Here is a 23032-nt window from a genome sequence, read left to right as displayed (position 1 = left end):
ATCATTTCTTCTATCATGCTCACTTCAAATTCATTTTTCATCTCTTTAGAAAAATTATCACTTTCTTTATCTTTTTCTCCAAATATTTTGTCATCCACAAATATTACCACAATAAATAAACCATCATCAATTTTTCTCAAATACAAATTACCATATGATGTACCTTTGATAAATCCAAGCTTAGAGAAATACATATCCAACCTTGTATACTAGGTTCTGGGTGCTTGCTTCAAATCATACAATGATTTCTTTAGTTTGCATATAAATTCTTTTACTTTTTTCAGAGGAAATCCATCAAGATTCTCAATGTAGACTTCTTCTTCAAGTTCAACATTTAGAAAAGATAACTTGACATCTATCTAATAAACCTTGCAGCACAAAAAAGCTTACATCCTTGCCTAAAGTCTTACCTAACAGTAACCACATGTAACATGGAAAAAATCTCTAAAGTGTATGACTTTATGACTTGAGATTGAGTCTCTAGAGAAAGATGACTTCCTTACTATCAGGATGCACCTAACTATTTCTTGAGAGGAAAAGGGAGAAGGAATGCATTTACTAAAACTACCTAATTTAATCTAAGAGGAGGTAATACACTAAATAGTATGTTCAACCTTATCTCTACCCCAAAATGCACAAATTCAATCCTTGCTTAGTCTAACAACCATATGTAGATCGGAAACCAAAAGAATTCTATAAGGAATAGACTTCACTTTACATCATTCAAAAAAGACAAGTAGATAAAATCATACAACTAAGATATAAAGACAATACATTAACACAAAGCCAAGAAGGTATTGCATAGGTTTTTATTGGAAGAAAGAGATACAACAGAGGAGTACATTAACTCAAAGTCAAACAAAATTATAGTAGCAAAGCATAGATATACACTGCTACAAAATTAAAGAAAATATCAACTCTAAGAAGAGTTATAAAATTTTCTTTTATAGTTCAAGCATAATTCAGATTGCTTCTACCTTAAGGAAAAGCACAACAATTGCATTTAAGATTATAGAGAACAATAACTACAAAACTACGGAAGGATCTGATCATGGTATACATCTAGATGTAGGAAAATCATATCATTCATCAAATAGAACCTTGAGAAGACATAAATGGTGATCATTAATGCTTCAACTAAGTAGATGGAAAACCAAGGAATGAAGGGAATGTCCTTTTACACTTATTGGACATGGGGAACATCGAAGAGTGGTTGTGGATGATCAAGAAGATCATATTTTCATTTAAGAGTTGTTTCTTTCTTGCTATTAGCACATCAAGTCAGCAATGTAATTGGTCAACTAGAGAAATCCTCAGGATTCACCATGTGAACCAAGAATATTTTATCATTCCACCACCTAACCAACATTCAAACTTATGTTGACCTATGTCCTTACCTTTGTCACAACATCACCACATTCTTTCTTCATTAGCTATTATTCCTTGTGAAATTATGGCTAACTATCTATCACTGCTTTGTAGCTTGTCCTTAACATTTTCCACTAACTATTGCAATGCAACAATTGCATGTTTCTAAGCCTTTGTTTCATCATTGCAATTTTCTTGGCTAACATCAAATGTGAGAAACCTTGCGAAATTGAACTTAACAACTAATGTTATTCACCACCTAGGCCCATTATCACACGTGGCATGTTTTCATTATGTTTCTATGACTATTCATTGTGAAACTTTTGATAATGACATAACATTGATTGTTAATCTTAGATCCAATAAATGGTGTTGGTTAAAAACTTCAAAAACTTGGTTTAGTTGTATAATGACCAATTAAATAGGAACACCTATCATCTCCTCTAACATCCCTCCAAACCATAATAGGAAATGGCCCACCAGGATGTATGCTATCCTATCATTATGGCACTATGAATTTTGACCATACATTTTTCTATAGTGATATAATAATAGTCATAGATTCTAGAAGATTAGATGGTAGAGAATATGTGGGCCCACTAGGATCTTTATGTAAATTTCACCTACAATCATATGACCAAGCTAAATCACTTCATCTCAACTTAAACCATGGTTAACTAATTTAACCTTACAAATAAGCAATAGAGATAAATCACTATGTTGGTGCCCTAATCATGGTCAACCCCTACCTTAGCATGACCCTACAATGAAGTTAACTACAACTTGCAATCACTCAATTGCAACTAAAAAGATGAATGAGCCTTAACTGTGTGTCACTGAGCAATAAAAGGTTATTGCATAGTCATGACTGAGAGTCATTGAAGGGATATAACATGAAAGACTTGAAACTTATGGACATAGGAATAAGTCAAAGTTTTCTTAATCTATCCTTATAACATTAAAACATTTGAATATTTGAGTATTATGACCATTGGCCATGTTTGATGAGAAAAACTCAAATTTTTTGCAGGAAGGCAAAAAGGCCAAAAATTTTGGTAACTCAAAGGGAATGCTAGCTTGTTAAGCATATGACCAGTGATTTTAAGCATCCATTGGGATATGGAGTCATCAAATGAAACATGTTCTTAGTGAAACCATAACTCAGCCTCTTCCTTTTTTGCAACTACAAAACTTCAAAAATTGGTTGTCTTATAGATAGATAGTCATTGCTTATCACTTTTTTGAAAACTAGAACTAACCTAATATGTATAGAAAACCATAAACCTCTCAAGAGCTAGGCTTGATGTAAATTCTATTGGTTGGAATTGGTAGGACATCTTCATTAGGCCTAGATAATTGGAAGGCATTGGCCAACTTGCAACTAGGTGATAACATAAGGTCCACTACATATACCATCAAATTTGGAGTGTCTACCTGGTTTGGATATATATGCATCTCACTTGAGGACAAGGTCTCCTTCAATGAAAATCCTAGCTCTAGCCTTCTTGTCAAAGCTCTTTTTGACCTATTCTTAATTATTCTTAAGTATCTACATAGCTTGTGGTCTCTTTTCTTCTAACTCCATCAATTTTTCCATCCTGACTGTCATGACATCATCTTTAATTAGTTTCAACTATAGAGCTAATTCAAGAGAGTGGAACTCAAGTGCAATAGGAAGTCTTGCCACCCTCCCATACACTAGCATAAAAAGGTGAATTCCAAATTACTCTTTTGGGTGATATTCTATTAGCCTAAAGGGTTATCTTGAACTTTCCTCCTCTATTTTGATTGTCTTCAACTTTCCTCCTCATGATCCTAATGAGTTTCTTCTTAGAGGATTTGGCCAAGCCATTGCCTCAAGGAAAATAATTTGAGGAAGTTATCAAACATATCCCATACCCTAGAGTCCAAGAACATATGTGAGCTTAAACAAAAGATTTAACATTATCAAATATGATAGTTGAGGGAACACCAAATCTTGTCATAATTCCATCAAGGAGTTCAACTACTGAGGCCTTTCTTGCATCCTTCAAAGCCTATACCTTAGTCCATCTTGTGTAATATTCTATGGCTACCAAGTTCCATTTATGACCAGCACTAGAGACTAGATTTATTGGACCATTGAAATTCAAACCCCATTGGGAAAAAGGTTGGTCAACTTGAATGGAATGGAGGGGAAGGGTAGCCAATGTTTTCTTTCTTGAGAAGAAATCACATTTCTTACAGTTCCTTACCCACTTATGGTAGTCATTAAATAGGGTGGAACAATAATAGCTAGCCCTCATTATCTTCATTATAGTGACTCTAGCTGAGAAAAGACCACCAGCAAGGCTATCATGAAATTCCTTTAGCAACCTAAGTAGATCTATCTATATGCATCTTAGTAGGACTCAATCAAAATCCTTTCTAAATAATAATCCATCCACCAAGACATAGGGAATAGCCTACAATTTGAACCATCTCCTCTTCGCTCTATTTGGGCCTTGGGGGCATCTTCCTTCTATCAAGAAGGTAGTCATTTCCTACAACCAATCAATATAATCTTCATTCTTCATTGGTTGTTGCTTTTGGATCAAGAGAAAATCCTCTTCGACTGTCTTACAAGATGAATCCATCTTCTCATACAGTCCTTTACCTCTTACCAACTTGTTGATCTTAATGTCAATGTCATATTCTGTGACTCTGGTAATCCATCCAACTATCTTCTCATTGATATCCTTGTTCAAGAGGAAATCCTTTACACTTGCATGTGGAACTAAAATCTAGATTTTTTTGTGAGGCAAGAGATGTCTAAATTTTTTGAGAGCCCTAACAACAAAAAGAATCTATTTCTCTATATAACTATAACATTCCTCATAATCATTAGGCCCTTCATTGAAGAAAGTAATGGGCTGTTCCAAATTTTCATCATTTAACTGTGCAAGAATAGTTGAAATGCTTGACTTTCCTCCAAGGGATTAGAGGATGAAATCTCTGTCAAAATTGGCGTTGAAAAGAGTAAGGTTTGATCCAATTGACTACTTGATTTCTTTAAAACTAGCCTTTACCTCTTTGGTCCAAGTGCACACCAAGTTCTTCTTTAACATAGATATGAGAGGATTTACTAAAGAAGCAAGATCAGGGATGAACCTTCTTACAAAGTTGATCCTACCAAGGAAACTTTGCAATCCATTCTTATGGTTGGGATTTGGGAAAGAAAGAATTGCTTCTACCCTCTCTGGATCTATTGTTAACCCATTTCTTGACACTATATGCTCTAAGAGCTTTCCTTGGTTAGTAGAAAATACACACTTCTTAGGGTTCAAGGACACACCATACTCTCTACATCTTTCAAATACCTATCTCAGATGATCAAAATGATCCACTACATGCCTTGAAAAGATAGTTATATCATCAAGATGTACACTCTAGCAAAAAGTTTTCCAACACACCCTTGAAATCCATCTCCATTACCTTTTGAAATGTGGCACCTATATTGGTTAGTCCAAAAGGCATCTTAAAATAAGAATTTTTGCCCCACTTGGAGGTGAATGTTGTCTTATGTCTTTCTAATTTCTATGCTAACACTTAATTATAGCCTAAAAAACCATCTAAGAAAGAAAACCTTTTAGAACCACTAACATAGGATAGGATTTTTTCCATGGGGGGAGGGGTGGTGATTCTTAAGAGAATCCCTATTAAGGTCTCTAAAGTCTACATATAATCTAATCTCTCCACTCTTCTTCCTAATATGAACAAGGTTAGCCACCCATGAGGAGTGCTTGATAGGGAAAATAACATTGGCCTGTATGAGCCTTGACAATTCCTTTCTCACTAGTGGTTCAATCTTAGGGTTAACTAGTCTCTGCTTCTAGTTAATAAGCTTGTAATTATCATCTAAATCTACAATGTGCTGAGATAATTTTGGGTTAAAACCCTTTATGTCTTCATATGTCCAAGGAATAACATCATTGAATTCTTGACATAATTTAATGAATAACTCAATATTAGTGCATACCTTTCCCAAGTTGAGAATTCTTCCATTAGCAAAAATGATAGGCATATGACCATCCTTGCTTGTAGTTAGATTTGAACCCCTACCCTTTTCTTGATTATTAGAGTTCAAAATGCCCTCCAAGTTGACTAGACCTTTAGGTAATCTATTGGAGTTCAGGTTAAAAATCTACTCACCATATTGACTTTGGAGCTTAGACTATTTTTTAGCAAAGAAATCTACTTCATTTTGTAAGAAATTGATAATCTGCACATCGGAGTCAAAAACTTGCCAATTTGTGCAATTATGAGGACCAACAAGCCTTAAAAAACTTTGGATATGTTGCTCCTTTTCATGAACAACATGCTTTGGTATATCATAAGAATCACCAATTGTTGCAAGCTTGTCAACATGTTTATTTTCTCTCCTAGGGATAGTCTAGATGTTGAATGCTTGGAAGTCCTCAAGAAAATCCAAAACCCTATGCTTGTATTATTTGAGAAGATTGTTCTTTATAAAATTCTAGTTTTTAACTTGTAAAACAACTTTCTCACTATCCCCATATACATTCAAGGATTTGATTCCTCTCATTTGGGCTAGTTGAAGTCCCTAAATTAGAGCTTCATACTTTACTATATTATTAGAGCAGTTGAATTAGAGCCTATAAGAGAAATACTATTTTTACAATTCAGGGAAATTAGCATGACACCAGCCGTTGAGCCATAAAAGAATGAGATCCACAACCCACTTGTATTTTCTTTTATTTTCATCAGATTGGGAAAAAGGGCCTCTTCCTCAAATATACAATAGGTGCCATGGCCTATCTCTAGAGCTTTTGGTATTGGATCAAATTGATTGACAGTGGCCCATTCATATCTTCTCTCATTCAAACAAACAAGAATACCATATCTTTGAGCAAACAAAAAAGAGGTAACCTGTTTTATCTTGATCTTAGTGATTGATCATGTTTCATTACTCAAGTAGATGAAATTTGGTTATGGCACAAAAGTCTATGTCATATAAACTTTGATAATATGGTCAAGGTTAGCAAACTCAGAAGAGTAAGAGGTCTTCCTAATTTGAAGAAACCTAATGTTGGGTTATGCAAGAATTGTCAAATTAGTAAAATGGGAAAAGCTAGTTCTAAAGGAAAAAACTATCAGTCAAAAGATATCTTGGGCATTGTGCATAATGACTTATGTAGACCTATTGGAGCATAAAGTTATAGTGGAGAAAAAATCTTTATTCTTTTTGTTGATGACTACTCTAGAATAATGATTGTTATGTATCTTAGAGAAAAGTTAAAAGAATTTGACAAATTCAAATGGTATCTGGCAAGAGTAAAAAAAGAAATAGGAAAAAGATTAAAATTCTTAAGATTAGATAGAGGTGGTGAATTCATCTCAAATGAATTCAGCTCCTAGCACTCTTGCACAGAATGGAATAGCTAAAAGAAGAAACAGATCCATCATGGATTGTGCAAGGACTCTAATGATTGAAAAGAATGTTTCTATAAAATACTAGAAGGAAGACAGCAGTACTACAATTCATAATTTGCACTGAGTATAGCTGAAGAAGGACTTAGATAAAACTCCCAATGAATTATGGTATGGCTATAAACCCAATGTAAGTTACCTAAAAGTATTTGGCAATAAATTTTATATCTTGAAAGAGTCTAGAAAAGGCCAATTTGATGCGAAAGGTGATGAAGGTATATCATTAGGATATTCCTATAGAAGTAAGGCATATAAGTGTTTGAATTTTTTTACTCATAAAATCATAGAAAGTGCACATGTAAGAATTGATGAGTTTGCAGAAAAGACTAAAGAAGAAAGCAAAAAGGAACCAGAAGATTACAAAAGATTTGTTTACTTTAAACCTGATACATTGCTATTCATATCTAACAATAAGGAGTATTGGCCTCCCAAGTCTTCCATGGTTACTAAGTTGTAAGAAGTACAAACTAAGTCACAAGGACCTGAGTCACATTCTGAAGCTACCAAGTCAATTCATACCAAGTCTAAATGACCCAATCCTAAAGTTGAAATTCAAAATGAAGATAGTGCAATTCATTCAAAAGGAAAAGAACTTGTATTGGCCAAGTATGTTAGAAGGTATCATACACCTGATCATATTAATGGAGATAAATTAGAAGGTACTATGATAAGAAGTAAATTAAAAGGTACATGTTTACTTGTTGATTTTGAACCTAGAAGTATTAAGGATGCTCTAGAAAATGAAAGTTGGATTGAGGTAACGAATGGAGAAATAGAATAGATAGAAAAGAAAAAAACTTGGACTCTTATTCCTAGGCCTAAAGATAAAAATGTGATTGGAACAAAATGGGCATTCAAAAATAAGCTGAATGAATATGGACAAGTATCAAGAAACAAAGCTATATTAGTGTGTAAAGGCTATTCTCAAGAAGAAGGAATTGATTATGGTGATATTTTTTCCCTTGTTGCAAGATTAGAAGGTGTTAGGACCCTACGTGTATATGAAGCTCATAGAGGATTCAAACTATATCAAATGGATGTTAAATCTACATTCCTAAATGGAATTCTTGATGAAAAAGTCTACACTGAATGGCTAGAAGGTTTTTTTGATCCAAACAAAAGGGTCAAGGTCTGTAAATTACACAAAGCACTATATGGTCTCAAACAAGCTCCTAGAGCTTGGTATGAAAGACTACATAACTACTTGATATAGATTAATTTTCAAAGAACAAATGATAATAGTAGTCTATACATCAAGGAAGGACCAAATAACAAAATTGTGTTGGTAGAGATATTTGTGGATGATACTCTATTTACCAGAAATTATGACCTATGCAAAGCATTTTCAGAACAAATGAAGAAAGAGTTTGAGATGTCCATGTTTGGTGAAATAAAATTCTTTGTTGGATTGCAGATATAGTAGAACAAAAATGGTATCTATATCACTCAATCCAAGTATGTAAAAGAGATATTCAAGAAGTTTAGAATGGAAGATTCAAAACCAATTGGTACCCCATGTATAGTGGACTCAAGCTTACCAAAGATGATGACTCCAAAGAAGTAGATTAGACCTTATATAGATCAATTATTGGAAGATTACAGTATGTAGTTCACAAAAGGTCTGATACTACCTTAGTAGTTGGGATAGTGGCAAGATTCTTAGCTAAACCTAGATAAAATCACATGATGGCAATCAAAAGAATCTTGAGATATCTAAAAGGCACTAAAGACTATGGTTTTTGGTACAAACTAAGATGAAATCTAGACCTAAAGGTATTTATTGATGTTGATTGGGTAGGAAATCTTGACGACAAAAGAAGCACTATTGGAGTAGCTTTATTTCTTGGTGAAGGGTTTGTATCTTGGACAAGAAAGAAGCAAAATGACACATCCCAATCCATAGTAGAAGAAAAGTATGTGGCAATAATAGTAAATTATTCTAACATTATTTGGTTCAAACAATTTTTGGAAGCAATGAAGGTTGAAATCAAAGAGCTAGTAGTCATGTATTGTGATAACACTAATGCAATTAACATATCAAAGAACCCAATGATGGATTTCAAAACAAAGCACATTGCTATAAAATATCACATTGTCAAAGAACTAGTGCAGGACAAAGAAATTAGATTGGAATACGTCCATAGAAAAAAAAAATTGCAAACATATTCACCAAGCCATTACCTAAGGATGCATTCTTGTATCTAAGAAGTAAGCTAGGGGTCATTCCCCTATTTGAAGCTCACTTTAAAAAGTTTAGTGATGCATCAACAAGAACCAAGTTAAAGATCAATCAGTTGATGCAGCATAATCAAGAGAATATTGCATATGAATTAATACTCAAGGTACATTGATACAAATTTGGTATGTGTTGTCAAAGAGGGAGAATTTTACTGTCATATCTTCATCTTTCTAAAATTTTGTAGAGGGAGAAGTTTGGAAAGAAGTTATGTAGTTCCTTCACAAAGGGAGAATACAACATAAAGAAGAAGTTCTTGTGTAAAATCAAAGAGGGAGAAACTTTCTATCAAAGGGAGTCTTATTCTCAAATTTCATTATCCTATGACATGTTGTATTGCCTTCAATGCCAAAGATGGAGATTGTTGGATACAATTGATTAATTGTGTGTTGTCTTTGATGTTACACAAATGTCATATTAATTGATAGATAGTACTTACTGAGCTCACTTGGTCAATGAAGATAGTTTTCCTTGTCTATCAAGTGTTCATAGGTTTACTATAAATAGATGATAGTGTCTACTAAGCTCACTCAAGCATTGAAGGAATTTAGGTAGAAAAGAGTGTTAACCAAGCTCACTTAATTAACGAAGGGAAAGTTGAACAAAGTTAGTATTCAGTAAGTTCACTTGGTTGCTAACGGATGTCAACAAGTTTGTAGTGTTAATAAAGCTTCTATTGGTTAACACAAGAAATCATTCCAAAGTTAGTATTCCATCAAATAGGGTCAGCTTATGAAGGATTTTTCTTATTTTGGCATAAGAAGCTTAATTACTTTATGTATTGATTCTTGCCAACTATGGTGATGAATATTAGTTATTGTAATTTGAATTTGGGCTGACTTGATAATCTAGAGGGTATAAATAAAAGGTCAAGTTGATATTTCTAGTGTGTGTGCAAGTGTGTTGATTGAATTGAAAAGAAAAGAGAGGGAGTGAGCTTGAAGGATAAGCAGGTATCCTTGTGGAGCAAAAAAGTAATATTCAATCAAGAAGGATCAAGTTTAAGTAGAAAAGGGATCTAGATTCTGCAATTTAGTTGCATCAAAATCAAGTCATTTCCTTGTTACTCTCTAACCATTGTAGCAGTGATCTAAAATCTCTTAATAGAGTTGGTTTAATAGCCAATTGTAAATCCTTTAACAAGATGGGAATTAAATTGAATTATTTTAATACCTATTGCAAGGCCACTCCTTGTAGGGTGATTAAATCCTCTAACAGGTTCACACCTGCTAGTGTGTTTTGTAACCTTTAACAGGGTTACCTCCTAATAGGGCTCACTTTAGAAGAGTGAAAAATTGTAACTAGTTACTTTGGTGGTTTTTCCCAAATTGGGTTTCCCTATTAAATTCTAGTGTCTCATTTTTTCATGTTATTTCTCGTATGCTTGCAAGTTAATTACTGATAATGTTATAAGTTTTACTAAAAGTGATTCACTCTACATTTGCCGAGTTACAACAATTTCTATTTATTTATCAAGCATCAGTAGCAATCAATTTTTTGAGTCTAAATTTTATTGTTGGCATCTAAGGGATCTGGGATTTTTTTTTTTTGTAATTGATACACCCCCCAACACCCACACCGCCCCCCCACACCCCCCCCACAAGTTACTCCTTCTATAGTTCCAACACCAACCTCTAAGGGAAATGTTGGGATATATTGGTTAGGATGTTTTATGTCCTTCCTAAACTCTTGGATAATCAAATAGGCCAAACCTCTAGGAAAAAATTGAAACAACTTGGTAGAATTAGAAGCTCTAGTATAAGGCCTCCAACTAAGTTGGGAAATAAGATCAAGAAAATTATCATAGAAGGGGACTCTCAAATCATTTTAAATGTATTTTGAAAGAGAGACACAACAAACTAGACACTAAACCCTCAATTAGAATATGCACGAATTCTAGTAGGCAAATTCAAAGTGATCAAGATTTAAGACATTTATTAGGAAGGAAATATGGAAGTAGATTCATTAGAAAAAATAAGAGTAGATGAACAAGTCTACCTCTATAAAAATATGGAAACTCTTTAGCTATTTTATTAGTAAAAAATTACAATAATAATAATTTAAAATAGATTTAATACTTTAAACCAATAATACTATAAGTAAGTACACTAATAAATAAACAAAATAAATTAATTAGTAGATAATAAGTTAATCATAATTCCTATATGAATTGGTTATTAAAAGACAACAAATCTCTATGGAATTGACAATATAATTACCCAAGGAAAGGATAGTCCTTTAATCTAAACACATGTAATTAAAAATCCCCTAAACTATGATTTGAGTTAAACTAGCATACTTTCAAGTAGGACAATGTATATTGTCACCACTTTTCCCACTCACTACATTAATTATAATTATATGGATAGAGAAGATTTATCATAGATAAAGCATATAAAGAGGTTATCAATTTTAGAAATTTACCTCACGCATGGGAGTAGATTGCTCCCAATTGGAAACTAGTACCATATTTAAGATTGAAACTCTATGAGGTTTCCAACTCATTTCTTTTGCACAAGGAGAAGTACCAATTCCATGCAATGATAACTCAATACCAAATATGAGAAAGATTTACATTATCATCAATACTAGATTTAGAGTATTGCATTAACCTTAAATGATTTATGTTACATTATTTATGGGCCACTACAAAATAGAATTTGCACATCATTTATCATCCTTAACTAAATATACTAGTGGTATTGGTCATGGCTTGTAGATTTCATTTTGAATAGCATCTATGAGCTATTTTAGTGTTCAGTATGGATACCCCCATCAGAGTGAGGTCAATCAATAGAGAAATCAATTTTTGGGGTGAGATAATAGAGCTTAGAATTAGCAAGATAGTCAAAACCAAGAATAGTTTGGATCATAGGGCTATTGGGATCATTGTGGGGAAATAATTCTCTGAGCTAATGGATAGACAAAACAATAACTTAGACATTGTGAAAATGATTATTTCCTTCATTATGCATGTGGATAGGGATAAGGTAGACATTAAGGAATTTTTTAGGGTAGTTTTTAAGGAACCAATAATTAGGGAACTAGACTCTATGTTGGAGAATATAAATGTGGACTTATGTATCCCAAATAGGAGTGAGTATGACATTCTAGAAAATCTGGTCCAAGTATTTTTGGTCATGATTTTTAAGAATAAGGGGAACTTCATAAGAGAATGGAGCAGATCACCCATAATTTTATGTATCTATTAGTGGATACAAACACCCACATTTACCTTGACTAGAGAGGAATGGCATAGTATCATCAGGAGGAAGACCTCTACTAAAACTAGCTTGAGAAAGATACATTTTGGTGATCTTTAATGCCTGACTTTTAGAAGCTCCTAAGTTGTATCCTTGTTTTCTTTCTATTCTTACTAGTTGTTATTATTAGAATAAAAAATAGAAATATCAAACAAATGTAAATTTATGTAAACATTATGGAAAGTTAATCAAGTCCAAGGATAGTAGTGGCCATTCCTACTAGAGGCCAGATTCAGGGTTTATCTATGTTTTGTCTTACATGTGTATGTATATAGGGGTAGTTACCTAGCTTTTCAATATATTTAAACATGTCATTAGTGTTCATGAATATAGGGTCCAATATTGTTTTTCCTAGTCAAGATAGACCAAACATCTAGTTTGTAAACTTTTGATATGATAATATAAATATAATCAAGGATTTATTCAAACATCTTTGATATCTTGGACAAATATTGTGATTTTAACCTTTCACTTATACCAGTATTTCAATATGATCTTATGTCACAATTTAAAATATTGTCTTCAAAGTAATTCTTGAATTGGGAAATTAGTAAGTCATTGATCAAGATGACAAGAGAAAATACACAAATATGAACCCTAAATGAAGGAAGAGCTCAAGATAAGAAAGATATTTAGTAATTGAGCACCACACCAAAGATTAATTATTCATAGGAAATATGGGCAAATGAAGGGGACTAATAAACGATCTCTCCCTCTAATGCATATATATTATAGTATACAATTTTTTTCTTCTCTCTTTGCTCAGTTTGTAGCTTGTCTTCTCTACGCTCGTTTCCATTTCCCCCTTTGTTCTATCTTTGTCTCTCTTATTCCTTATGTTTTTCCTTCCTCCCCTTTTGTTTCTTTGTTTTTGAATTCTTTAGAATAATTGAGGGGGCAGGGGGGGTGAGTCAGTTATCCAATGTCCAAATGTACTATTAAAATTTTCATAGTTAATGAACCCATAAAGCATTTATCATCATGCATGCATCCGTAAGATTATGTAATCACTTAAAACTTGTAGGTTACTATCAAATAAAGTTGTAGAAATGTAAACATGAATCATAATAGATTCAGTAAGACACTTGAAACAATGATTACATGGAAACCCAATTTGGGAAAAACCACCAGTAACATGCTACTCTTTCTCACTCATCGGAAGTAATGCCCTATGAAAGGCCAACCCTATTAAAGGTTACAATGCACACTATTAAATGTGACCCTATTAAAAGATTTCAATCACTCTATTAAGAGTGAACCTTGTTAGAGGACTTTAGACCATTCACTTGGAATGTCACCTAGTTAAAGGATTTACAAATGGTTGTTAGGTCAACCTTAATTTAAAGGATTTTCCCTAGATTGATATAATTATTTGAGAGTAATAGTAAGACTTGATCTAATAAAAACTTACAACTCCATTTGTATATTCCAAATCTTTATTTCAATCTTACATTCTACTTGTCTTTCACACACTTCATCTCTGATAGTTTGTTCACCCTTCAAGCATCGATACCCTTAAGCATTCTTGCTTTGCTTGCCAATGTAGACTCTTCTCTTAGGTCACTAAATGAATAAATACCCTTGACTCCTCGTGTTCCTTAGGTTCTCATATATGATCATCTTTTCTTTTGACCAACCATCTCTATAAATAAAGAATTAAGATATTTTGATTTTCATTCTCAATTATCTAATTTAGCGTTAGGAAAGATTAGTTTGGATTCAATGAATCTATCCATTGGTTTATTCTATTTCCTTCTAGAATATTTTCCTTCAACCCTCTTTGAATTTTCCTCAAAATAGTTTATCTCAAATTTTGTGCCACTAGCTCATCAATCTTATCTTCCACATAGCTAACATAATCTAAGAAATCAACTTTGACAATTTAGATCCATTGAATTCATGATCTTTCTAATAATGCTGACACTTGACATTAAATACATTTTGATGCTCAATACATACTGCATTGCTCAATATCCATTGAAAAAATCTCTTAGCACGAGCTAAAGTTTACTGTTACTCAGCATCAACTACTTCACTCAACTTACACTAAAATAGACTTTTGCTTGGCTCCAACTGATTTTTTGCTCAGCTTGCACTTACTCTACTTAGCATCTATTGTCTACTCGGTCAAGCTTGGTAGAAAATTTTTTCTTAGCTTGTTCTTCTAACCTTACTCTATAACCAATCTTTGCAACCATAAGTAGATTATCAATGCATTATGATATCACTATCTTGGTTGATTCTTGTACTCCTTTTCCATATCATAACTCAATCTTTCCTCTAGGTGCTATTGTTACATAATTTTGATCAAATCCTCTTTGTCAATCAAACAAGTGATAGTACTTAAATCATATAAGCAGTTGTCTTACTAGAAAATTGAAGGTTTCACATCAATGACAAGGCAAAGACTAAAACACATTTATCATACTTGTATCAATCTATTTTCAATACTTTGTTCTTTCCTCTTGTTTCTTTGTTTTAGGTTAAACTATATGTTTTTTTGTTTGCTCCTTCCTAAGGATTCATTCATACCCTTGATCCCTTCCCTAGCTTAGGCTTTTGTCCTTGTGGTGGTTTCCTATCCTCTTTTTTACTCTATGCATTTTCTGATTCTCTAGGTAGTGATGGGTTGGGTTTTTGGTGTCTGTACTTCATAGTTTAGTTTTATCTTTCTATCCTTTCTTTGATCGAGCATGTTATTCACTTTTTTTTATTAATGTTTTAATAATGACTAAATAATTGTACTCCTATTAAACTAATTGTGTGCCCCCCCACCTTTTAATTTTCTTTAAAAAAATGGGAATTAGATTCATAATGGTTATGAAAGGATCTACAGACCTTATCCAAATCAAAAATCCAATCTATGGCACACTAATTAAGGGACTAGGAAATACTAAAATCAAAATACTAAATTCAAACAATGATAACGATAAGAGAATTTTGATCAAAATAAATGGACAAGATGTTTTGAATGGGATAATTGAGTTAAATAATTCTTATTTCATTTTCTAATAGACTAATAATTATGGTGTCTTTTAACTTAAATCTTGACCAAAGCTTGTTTTTTTTGCAGCTACCACCAAAAGACAAAAATGATGCCAAAGAGAAATAAAATATTCTTTTTATAAGAAACATTAGAAAATAATTTGAAAGGAAAAAAATAGACATCAAATGTATTGTAAAATATGACATTAATTATCATAGAAGGAATGCCTTCCCAATCCTTTAAAAAAATATGAAGGAATTAATGTAAGATAGGACCTATGCCCTTTCAAATTCTTTTTAGAAAAATCAAAGGTGGATGTATCACTACATAAAAAGGACATTAAAAAAATCCCAAGCTATATTAGGGTTTTTCTTCCCCATTCTTTACCCCTAGTGCCTACACTTTGAACAATGACAAAAAACTTATGTAAACATTCTTTTATTTAAAGATATAGGGTAATATGCCTTTTACCAATAAAAAAGGGAGCATTTCTCATGAATAGAAACTACTAAAGTGTTTGTACAAATAAATTAAATATGATAATATTTGATATAATATTTTGTAATATAAAATCAAAGACTATTTATTTGTGAGAATTAGTTGATAAAACACATAACTATTGTAACAATATGAATCCAAAATATGATGGTGATAGTAATAGATTTTAATAATGTTGTATAATAAGAAAATAGGATCAAGGTGCATTTATCCCACTTCTTATGGCACATTTAGTAGAAGATGACCTATTAAGCTCAGGTGCATTTTAGCGCTAAGAAAATGAAATAATATTTTTGTCTAATACAGGGTTTTTTAGACAACTAAAATTGAACAATAAAAATAGAATGATAGAAAGGAGTAAATGATAAGTTTTGAGATACATAGAGTGGTAGAAAGTAGACAACTCAGTTGAGAGACTAAAAACAAATACTAGAGGATAAATAAACCTAAAAAATAAATTTGAAGAAGATATAGAGGATTTGAATAAAGTTGATTAACATATTCCTAATTTTATTATAGACTAATTACCAAGACCTAAACTTCCTAGATCTAAATAGGTACACTAATTGCATTTTCTTGCACATGCAAATTAATAAAATTATTGGGTAATGAGGAGTTTGTCTTTATCAAAACCTATATTAAAATAAACTTTGAAATGAAATGAAATAAAGAAATGTTGGTAAGATATAGAAGACGCTAGATCATATTATGAAATGTATTATACCTTGACAATGCAAGTGCTTCTTTGAGTATGGTTAAAAAAATGATTCAATAGCTTTGAATCCTCATAGAAGCCTAAAAGGAAATCATGAAAGACCTATCTTTTATATTAATTTTTATAATTTTCCACAATGTTTGATAGCAAGAGATGAATGTATTGAAGTGATGAATACTTGAATGATTGGATGTAAAGATGTTTTTCATCTTATTACTTGACTGTAAACTCCTTTGTTTTTTTCCTTTAATGAGGGAAATAATATTTATTCATAGATAAGATAGCCTTGAAAATACCTTAAAATGATTAAATGTTAGAATTCACACTTAGATCCTTATAATAGCTCTTCAAGACTTGATTGTAAATATATATTATTAAGAATGGTTACAAACATATGGAGAGTTAGGTTGTTACATATAATATTTTACAACTCAAAATTTGGAGGAAAACAAGATTTATATTTCCTACTTAGCTTTTCATACAATGTTAGCCCCAACTGATAATTTTGATTAATGTATGTGTAAGAATCATATCAATTTTTATGTTGTCTTTGATGTCAAGCCTTAATTGATTATACATTATGCTAATTTATTAGAGTTCCATATTATTTGATTGATGAAGAGGATTTGAGGAATGTATGATGATGTAAGTGTTGATAAGTATAGAGTATTCAATAGGAACTTGAATGAGTTAGAATCTAATAGTATAATAGTTGTTTGATTTCTTTACATGGTCAAAAGAAATATGTAAATACAAGATAGTTTGTTCAATGAACAAAGGAAAATCATATTAATTGAGCTACTATAGTTTCAATTGAGCACCTATTAAATAAGTGAAAAGTGTTAACCAAGGGATTTTAGTTTTAACCAAGTCTAGTAGTAACAGGGACAGATGTAATGTTTACCAAGCAAAAACATGAAGAATAGGTTTAGAAAAGATTAAATACGAGGCTAACATTATATGAAAATTAAGAAATATTTGACAAGTTTCAAGGATAAGGATGAAGTTAGTAATGAGATTAACCACTAGAGATATTCAAAGAAGATCTAATGGATAGGATTTATCAATTTGAAATATAGCACAAATTTTAAGGTAGAAGTATATTTTGGGAGCATCTAGATTCAATGAATTTGAACTTGATGGAGATATATGATTGTGATTTAGCAGAAGAATTTAGAAGATTCTAGAATTGCAAACATTTTCTATTGAAAGGGATGAAAAATATGTTTTTTGTTGATGATGATAATGTTGTTGATCAAGGTGAACCAAGTAGAACATTATTGTAAGGATTAGGAAGAGGAAGTACTAAGTTAAAGTGTGAAGTATATGAATAGTTAGAAAGGGATTAGATGAAGAAAATTGAGCAAAATGGAGATTTGAATATGAAAGGTAGTGCTAGAACCTAAGATAATCTCACTAATACTTTCTTATCATTGTAGCAAAAATAAATCTTAGCTGAGTGGACCAACCCAAAAAATCTTTTGAAATCCTATATGATAACATTGAATAGTAAGTTTTGTAAGTCCTTTAGCTCAAGCCACTCTTTAGAGATGTGAAGGAGTGACAAGGTCTAGATGATCTTTAGTGTAAATCCTCTAACAAGGTCACATTAAAATGTGTATGTAAGATTTAAAAAGGTTGTCTCCTAAAAGAGCTCACTTCAAAAGAGTCAAGATATCTATGTTGTGAGTTGCAAGGTGGTTTTTCCCTTAAAGGGCTTTCACATAAATACTTCTGTCAAAATGTGTGAATGCTTATTTTGTTGCATGTTTATTTCATGTTAAATATTTAATACTACCACTCAGTATTGTTGGTAAATAGATTTGTTCTTTCAAATTATTACTCTTAAATGCCCAACTTGGAAAAATATCTGATAATAAATAGTTGAAAAGCCACTTGTCAATAGGTTGGCTTCTCTCTGAATTGATAGGTACAACACCCTAAAATAGATTTGAATTGAATTATGTTTTTTCTAAATTAATTTGGGGCTATGTTCTTAACCTGAGAACAAAAGAGGTATAATGAAGCTAGACCTAAATAGAATCTAAATCAAGCAAATCAAAGTTTTTGAATACCAAATAGTTTTATGCATTCACATGTCTTATGAATTCATAAAACCTATCTAAATAATAGCTAATACTGAACTAAGAGAATTTGAATCTGAATTATGAATAATAAATTGAAAATGCTAAAGGGGTTTCTCTTTAAATGAACAATAAAAACACCTATTACATTCATTTGTTGCCTCAAAATAGGCGAGTTAAAACTCTATTTTTCCCTTGTTTTGATTGAAACAAAAGAGAAACCGTAAACTAAATATCACAACAAATGGAACAGAAAATGATTGACATAAAATACCATTCAATTATCTCTACAAAAAAAAGTACTTCACACCAAAAATTTGCTGACCCTTCATTAATCTTTCAATTTCATACATATAGAGTTTTGAGATGACCATTACAATGGAAGCTTAATCGGTTCATCTTCTAAAATTCACAAATGGCAAGGTTCTATTTTGTCATATTACAAAACTACAAAAGAAAACAAAAAGGGGACATAATATGAATCATTTAGACTTCTTCCCCTTTTCTATTTTTTCCCTATATGCCTTAGCAGCAACTATTATTGGAATTAGCTCTTCATGTCTATTTACGTCAATATTGGTATACCTTAGCAAACATTTAGAATATTCTCTAGCCAATTCCTTCATAACATTGGACTGATTTGGTAGTTCCTCTTTGACCATGAGTATACACCCACTAAGTGCCTATAATTCAATGATCCCGCCATGACTATGGAAGTTTATATCTGACAAACTATCTAGGAATGTGGAAAAGTTCTCTTTCATGACATTGATTCCAATGAGTTATTTTCCTTGGCCACTAGTTTGAGATTCTATATGTAATCCTCTCATGATTTCAAATCCTCTATCATGTGTCTTCTTCACCTTTTCCTCTATTTCTTTGAGCCCTTTTTCTATAGACTGGATCATCTCAGTTTTAAATTGCATGCTTTGAAGCCACTTGAACAGAGGCTCATCTCCCTTTGGTAAGATTTTAGCTTCCACTACTTCTTTGGCTTTATTTGGATGATCATTTTCAAGAGGGAGATACAATCTTTGCATTTCACCCATTCTCCGACTAGAGTATTTCTATTTGATATAATGTTATCTTTTTCTATTTCCAATCTTAAGATAACATTACCAATCTGCTCCATGATTGTGACTCCTTCCAATTTGAGTTTCTCAATACATTCTTTACCAATCTAGCCATAATGCCTATCTTCTTGGAGTTGGGAAATGAGAGCTTGCACGTCAACTATAGTAGGAGTCTCGGCCACATACATAACAAAGATAGTTACTAGCAGAGTGACTAGTTGCCTAATAAATTTGGTCAACTCTTCTATCTCAGCTTTCATCTTAATCTTTGATAACTATTGCCTGACTTTAAGTCACCCATTTTTTTTGGCAATATTGGAGTCATATAGTCCTCAAGTTAGTTTCATGTCTAGGTCTAAGTCTTCCTTAGATAGGCTATCCTTGTCGGGTTTCCCTGTCATTGCCTTTCTTTCTCTAAGCCAGTTGGGTTGTTCTAAAGGTCTGTTCATATTGGGTAGGTTATAGATCCCAACCTGGAAAGGATATCATGTTTTTGAAGTTGTGGATGGTCTTGTGTCTAAATGGAATTTCAAATCTACAAGCTTATATCAGAAATCACATTAGTCTCGCTCAAAATTTTGAAAATATTATCACTGGGGATAAAAAGTTTGAGCACTCTAAATTCAAGCTCATTGGATGCCATAGATGGAAGTGGGCATATATACTTGTCACATATGGATTATATGCTTTACGCTTCAATGTGGGTTGAACATTAACAAAGCTATGACATGTGAATGTTGCTTTGAAGCCCATTTCAAGAGCATTGATTGAGTTTTTAGACACAAGCTTATGGATTTCATGTTGTGAGATTCCTAATGGTCTTATTCCACATTTAAATTCCAAAGTTCATTCAAAGTCACAAGTTCAACAATATGCATAGATATTAACATTATAAGGCTATGCAATGCATTTGGGGGAATATCACAATAATAGTGGTGGGTCACTAGTGAAAAAGTTCCAATCATGGAATATAAAGAAAAATTAGAGTCAATTGGAGAATCGGGTTTATCCCTAGAAAGACAAACAGGGAACAAAATTGCCACAATCTTGATATTCATTTGCAATTTCATGCTTTAAGATGAGACTTCATCATGAAATAGAAGTAGCTTTATGCCCCATTAATAAGCCTAGCATTGAAATTCCAAATGGTGCTAATGGTCATCACCTCCTTGAAATGATATACGGGTATACAGTGAAGTTGCATGGTTTGGCAAAATGAAGCCTTTATTACTACAACAATTCCATCGTACACACACAAGTCAAGCTCATGGAAGATTGTGTAAAATATCTCAAAAGAGGAACCCACCTGCTTGCACAGAGTTTCGAAGACATTCCAATTCAACATCGAGCACATAGGCTATTAGAACTTGGTATTTATATGATTCTAATTACATAAATACAAATGAAAAAACCAATCTATTAATATGAATGGGATCTAATCAAAGGTAGACTATGCAAAATTAGTCAACTCTCAAATCTCCAATGTTGACTCACCTACCTCAACTTCCAAACAAAATGGTCATGTGTAAAAGGATTGAGTTATTCTATGCCTCATGAAATATTTTGAAGAATGTAGAGTCAGATATGCATCTTTGTTATCATGTCTCATGCTGAGGAATTAAGATATCAAATGAGCCAAAGAAACTAATGGTATAGAACCCAAATTTGAAGTGGAACAGTCATGCAATTTGAAAGACTATTGGCAAACACGTGCTTGAATATGGAGGCTCCCACATAACAAGTAAACACTCGGATCTCTAAGAAGATGGCCAATCAGAACAAAAAAAGCAGCAGACTGAGCACATCACACTTCTTAGACTCAGTCATATGTCAATAGGTGAAACATACCATGTATTTGAAGCATCAAGGATCAAGTTCTAAATAATGCATGGTTAAGTCTTAACAGATCAATTCACTCTCCAATCTGCATCAGTGGCATCTAGAGTCAATGACTTGGCACTTGAAGGAATCCTGCACCAATTGTTTGACCAAATGCCTCATGTACACCATCTCCACCCAAAGGTTATTCAGAAGTATATAAGGGCAGGTGTTAGTGAATAGAAATTTGAAAAGAAACAAACAAATTTTTTATGAACATTATATTGATTCGTTATACTTTACCCTTCCTCAATTATAAGATGTGTAATGTTATATGAGGAAAGATCGGGCCGATAAGATTTGGGAGACAAGCAGGTTCTAGATTTGGTTACGGTAACCAAACGACGTGCCCACTCTTTAATAACAAATCAACATGTTAGTAACAGGTGTCGAGGAGTGAAAAATACCTTAATGACATGGAGCTTTGTTATATCGGTTGGAAACTCAACAAAGTTTCATCCAACAAGATTGTTCGAAAGTCTTTGTAAAAACACATCCTAAGTAAACAAGGGATGGTTATAAGATTTTTAATTGTGAAGGCAACAACTTGTGTTATTGAAAAGATGATGGGGCTATAAACATTGTGGAGATCCTCCACGGTACAAGCTTGCTTGCCATAGTTGGAGCTGGTGATCAGCCTGCATTATCTCCTAGTAGGCTCTATTTGTCCAATACCAAGACAAGAACTTTTCTCAAAAAGCTAAATTTTTTCATAGCTATTCTTGCTATTTGACTAAATAGGAAAAGACTTGTTGTGGTGTTAGAGGAGGGTACATACATTTATGATTTAAACAACCCAATCATTTTGGATTCAATTGATACTGTCCCTAACCCAAAAGATAAATGCTCAAAAGTCACCATTGGCAGCCACAGATTTGTCTTCAGATGGATCATATTTAGTGACAACTTTAGAGCAAGGAACTATTTTAAGGGTTTATCCAATGTCACAACCTTCAGAGAGATTCACTTTCCAAAGGGGTACATATCTAGCTATTATCTATTCTCTTTCATTTGGACCACCTTCACACCTTCCTCGTCTACTTGCAGCAACCAGCTCCTCTGGTTCTGTACATATTTTTACCCTTGGGCTGATAACTAAAGAGAGGAACAAAATATCTTCTGGGTTGCTTGCAACTGTAATACCAACTTCTCTCAATGATGCATTATTACCTTCTTATCATCATGTTGTGCTTCACAGTGTACTCCCTGTAGGAGTCAAGAGTTGAGCAATAATTTTCAATGTTGAATAAGTTAGCATGGTAAAGGTGATGGGTTTGACAACAAACATACTAAGGGTTTGGATACTCAGTATTACTTATATTAGCTATTTCACCAATTACAATGTCATATTAGATGATGACAATAAACACCCATGGAATTTAGAGAGAGAGTGTAATCAACTAGCAAGAGGTCAACAGTGACAAGGAAAATCTTCCAGATAAAAAAACTTATAATTCCAATG

The 23032-nt window shown here is 32.7% G+C and overlaps 1 pseudogene; it reads left to right on the top strand.

Annotated features, from left to right (window-relative positions):
• The first annotated feature begins 21844 nt into the window (after nucleotides 1-21844).
• LOC149563627 (autophagy-related protein 18b pseudogene) lies at nucleotides 21845-22796 on the top strand (annotated as a pseudogene).
• Nucleotides 22797-23032: the final 236 nt, after the last annotated feature.

Source organism: Cupressus sempervirens, chromosome 4 (assembly GCF_028749045.1).
Source record: "Cupressus sempervirens isolate cs-2001-9-10 chromosome 4, ASM2874904v1, whole genome shotgun sequence".
Lineage (NCBI taxonomy): Eukaryota > Viridiplantae > Streptophyta > Pinopsida > Cupressales > Cupressaceae > Cupressus > Cupressus sempervirens.
This window is presented reverse-complemented; position numbering and strand designations above follow the sequence as displayed.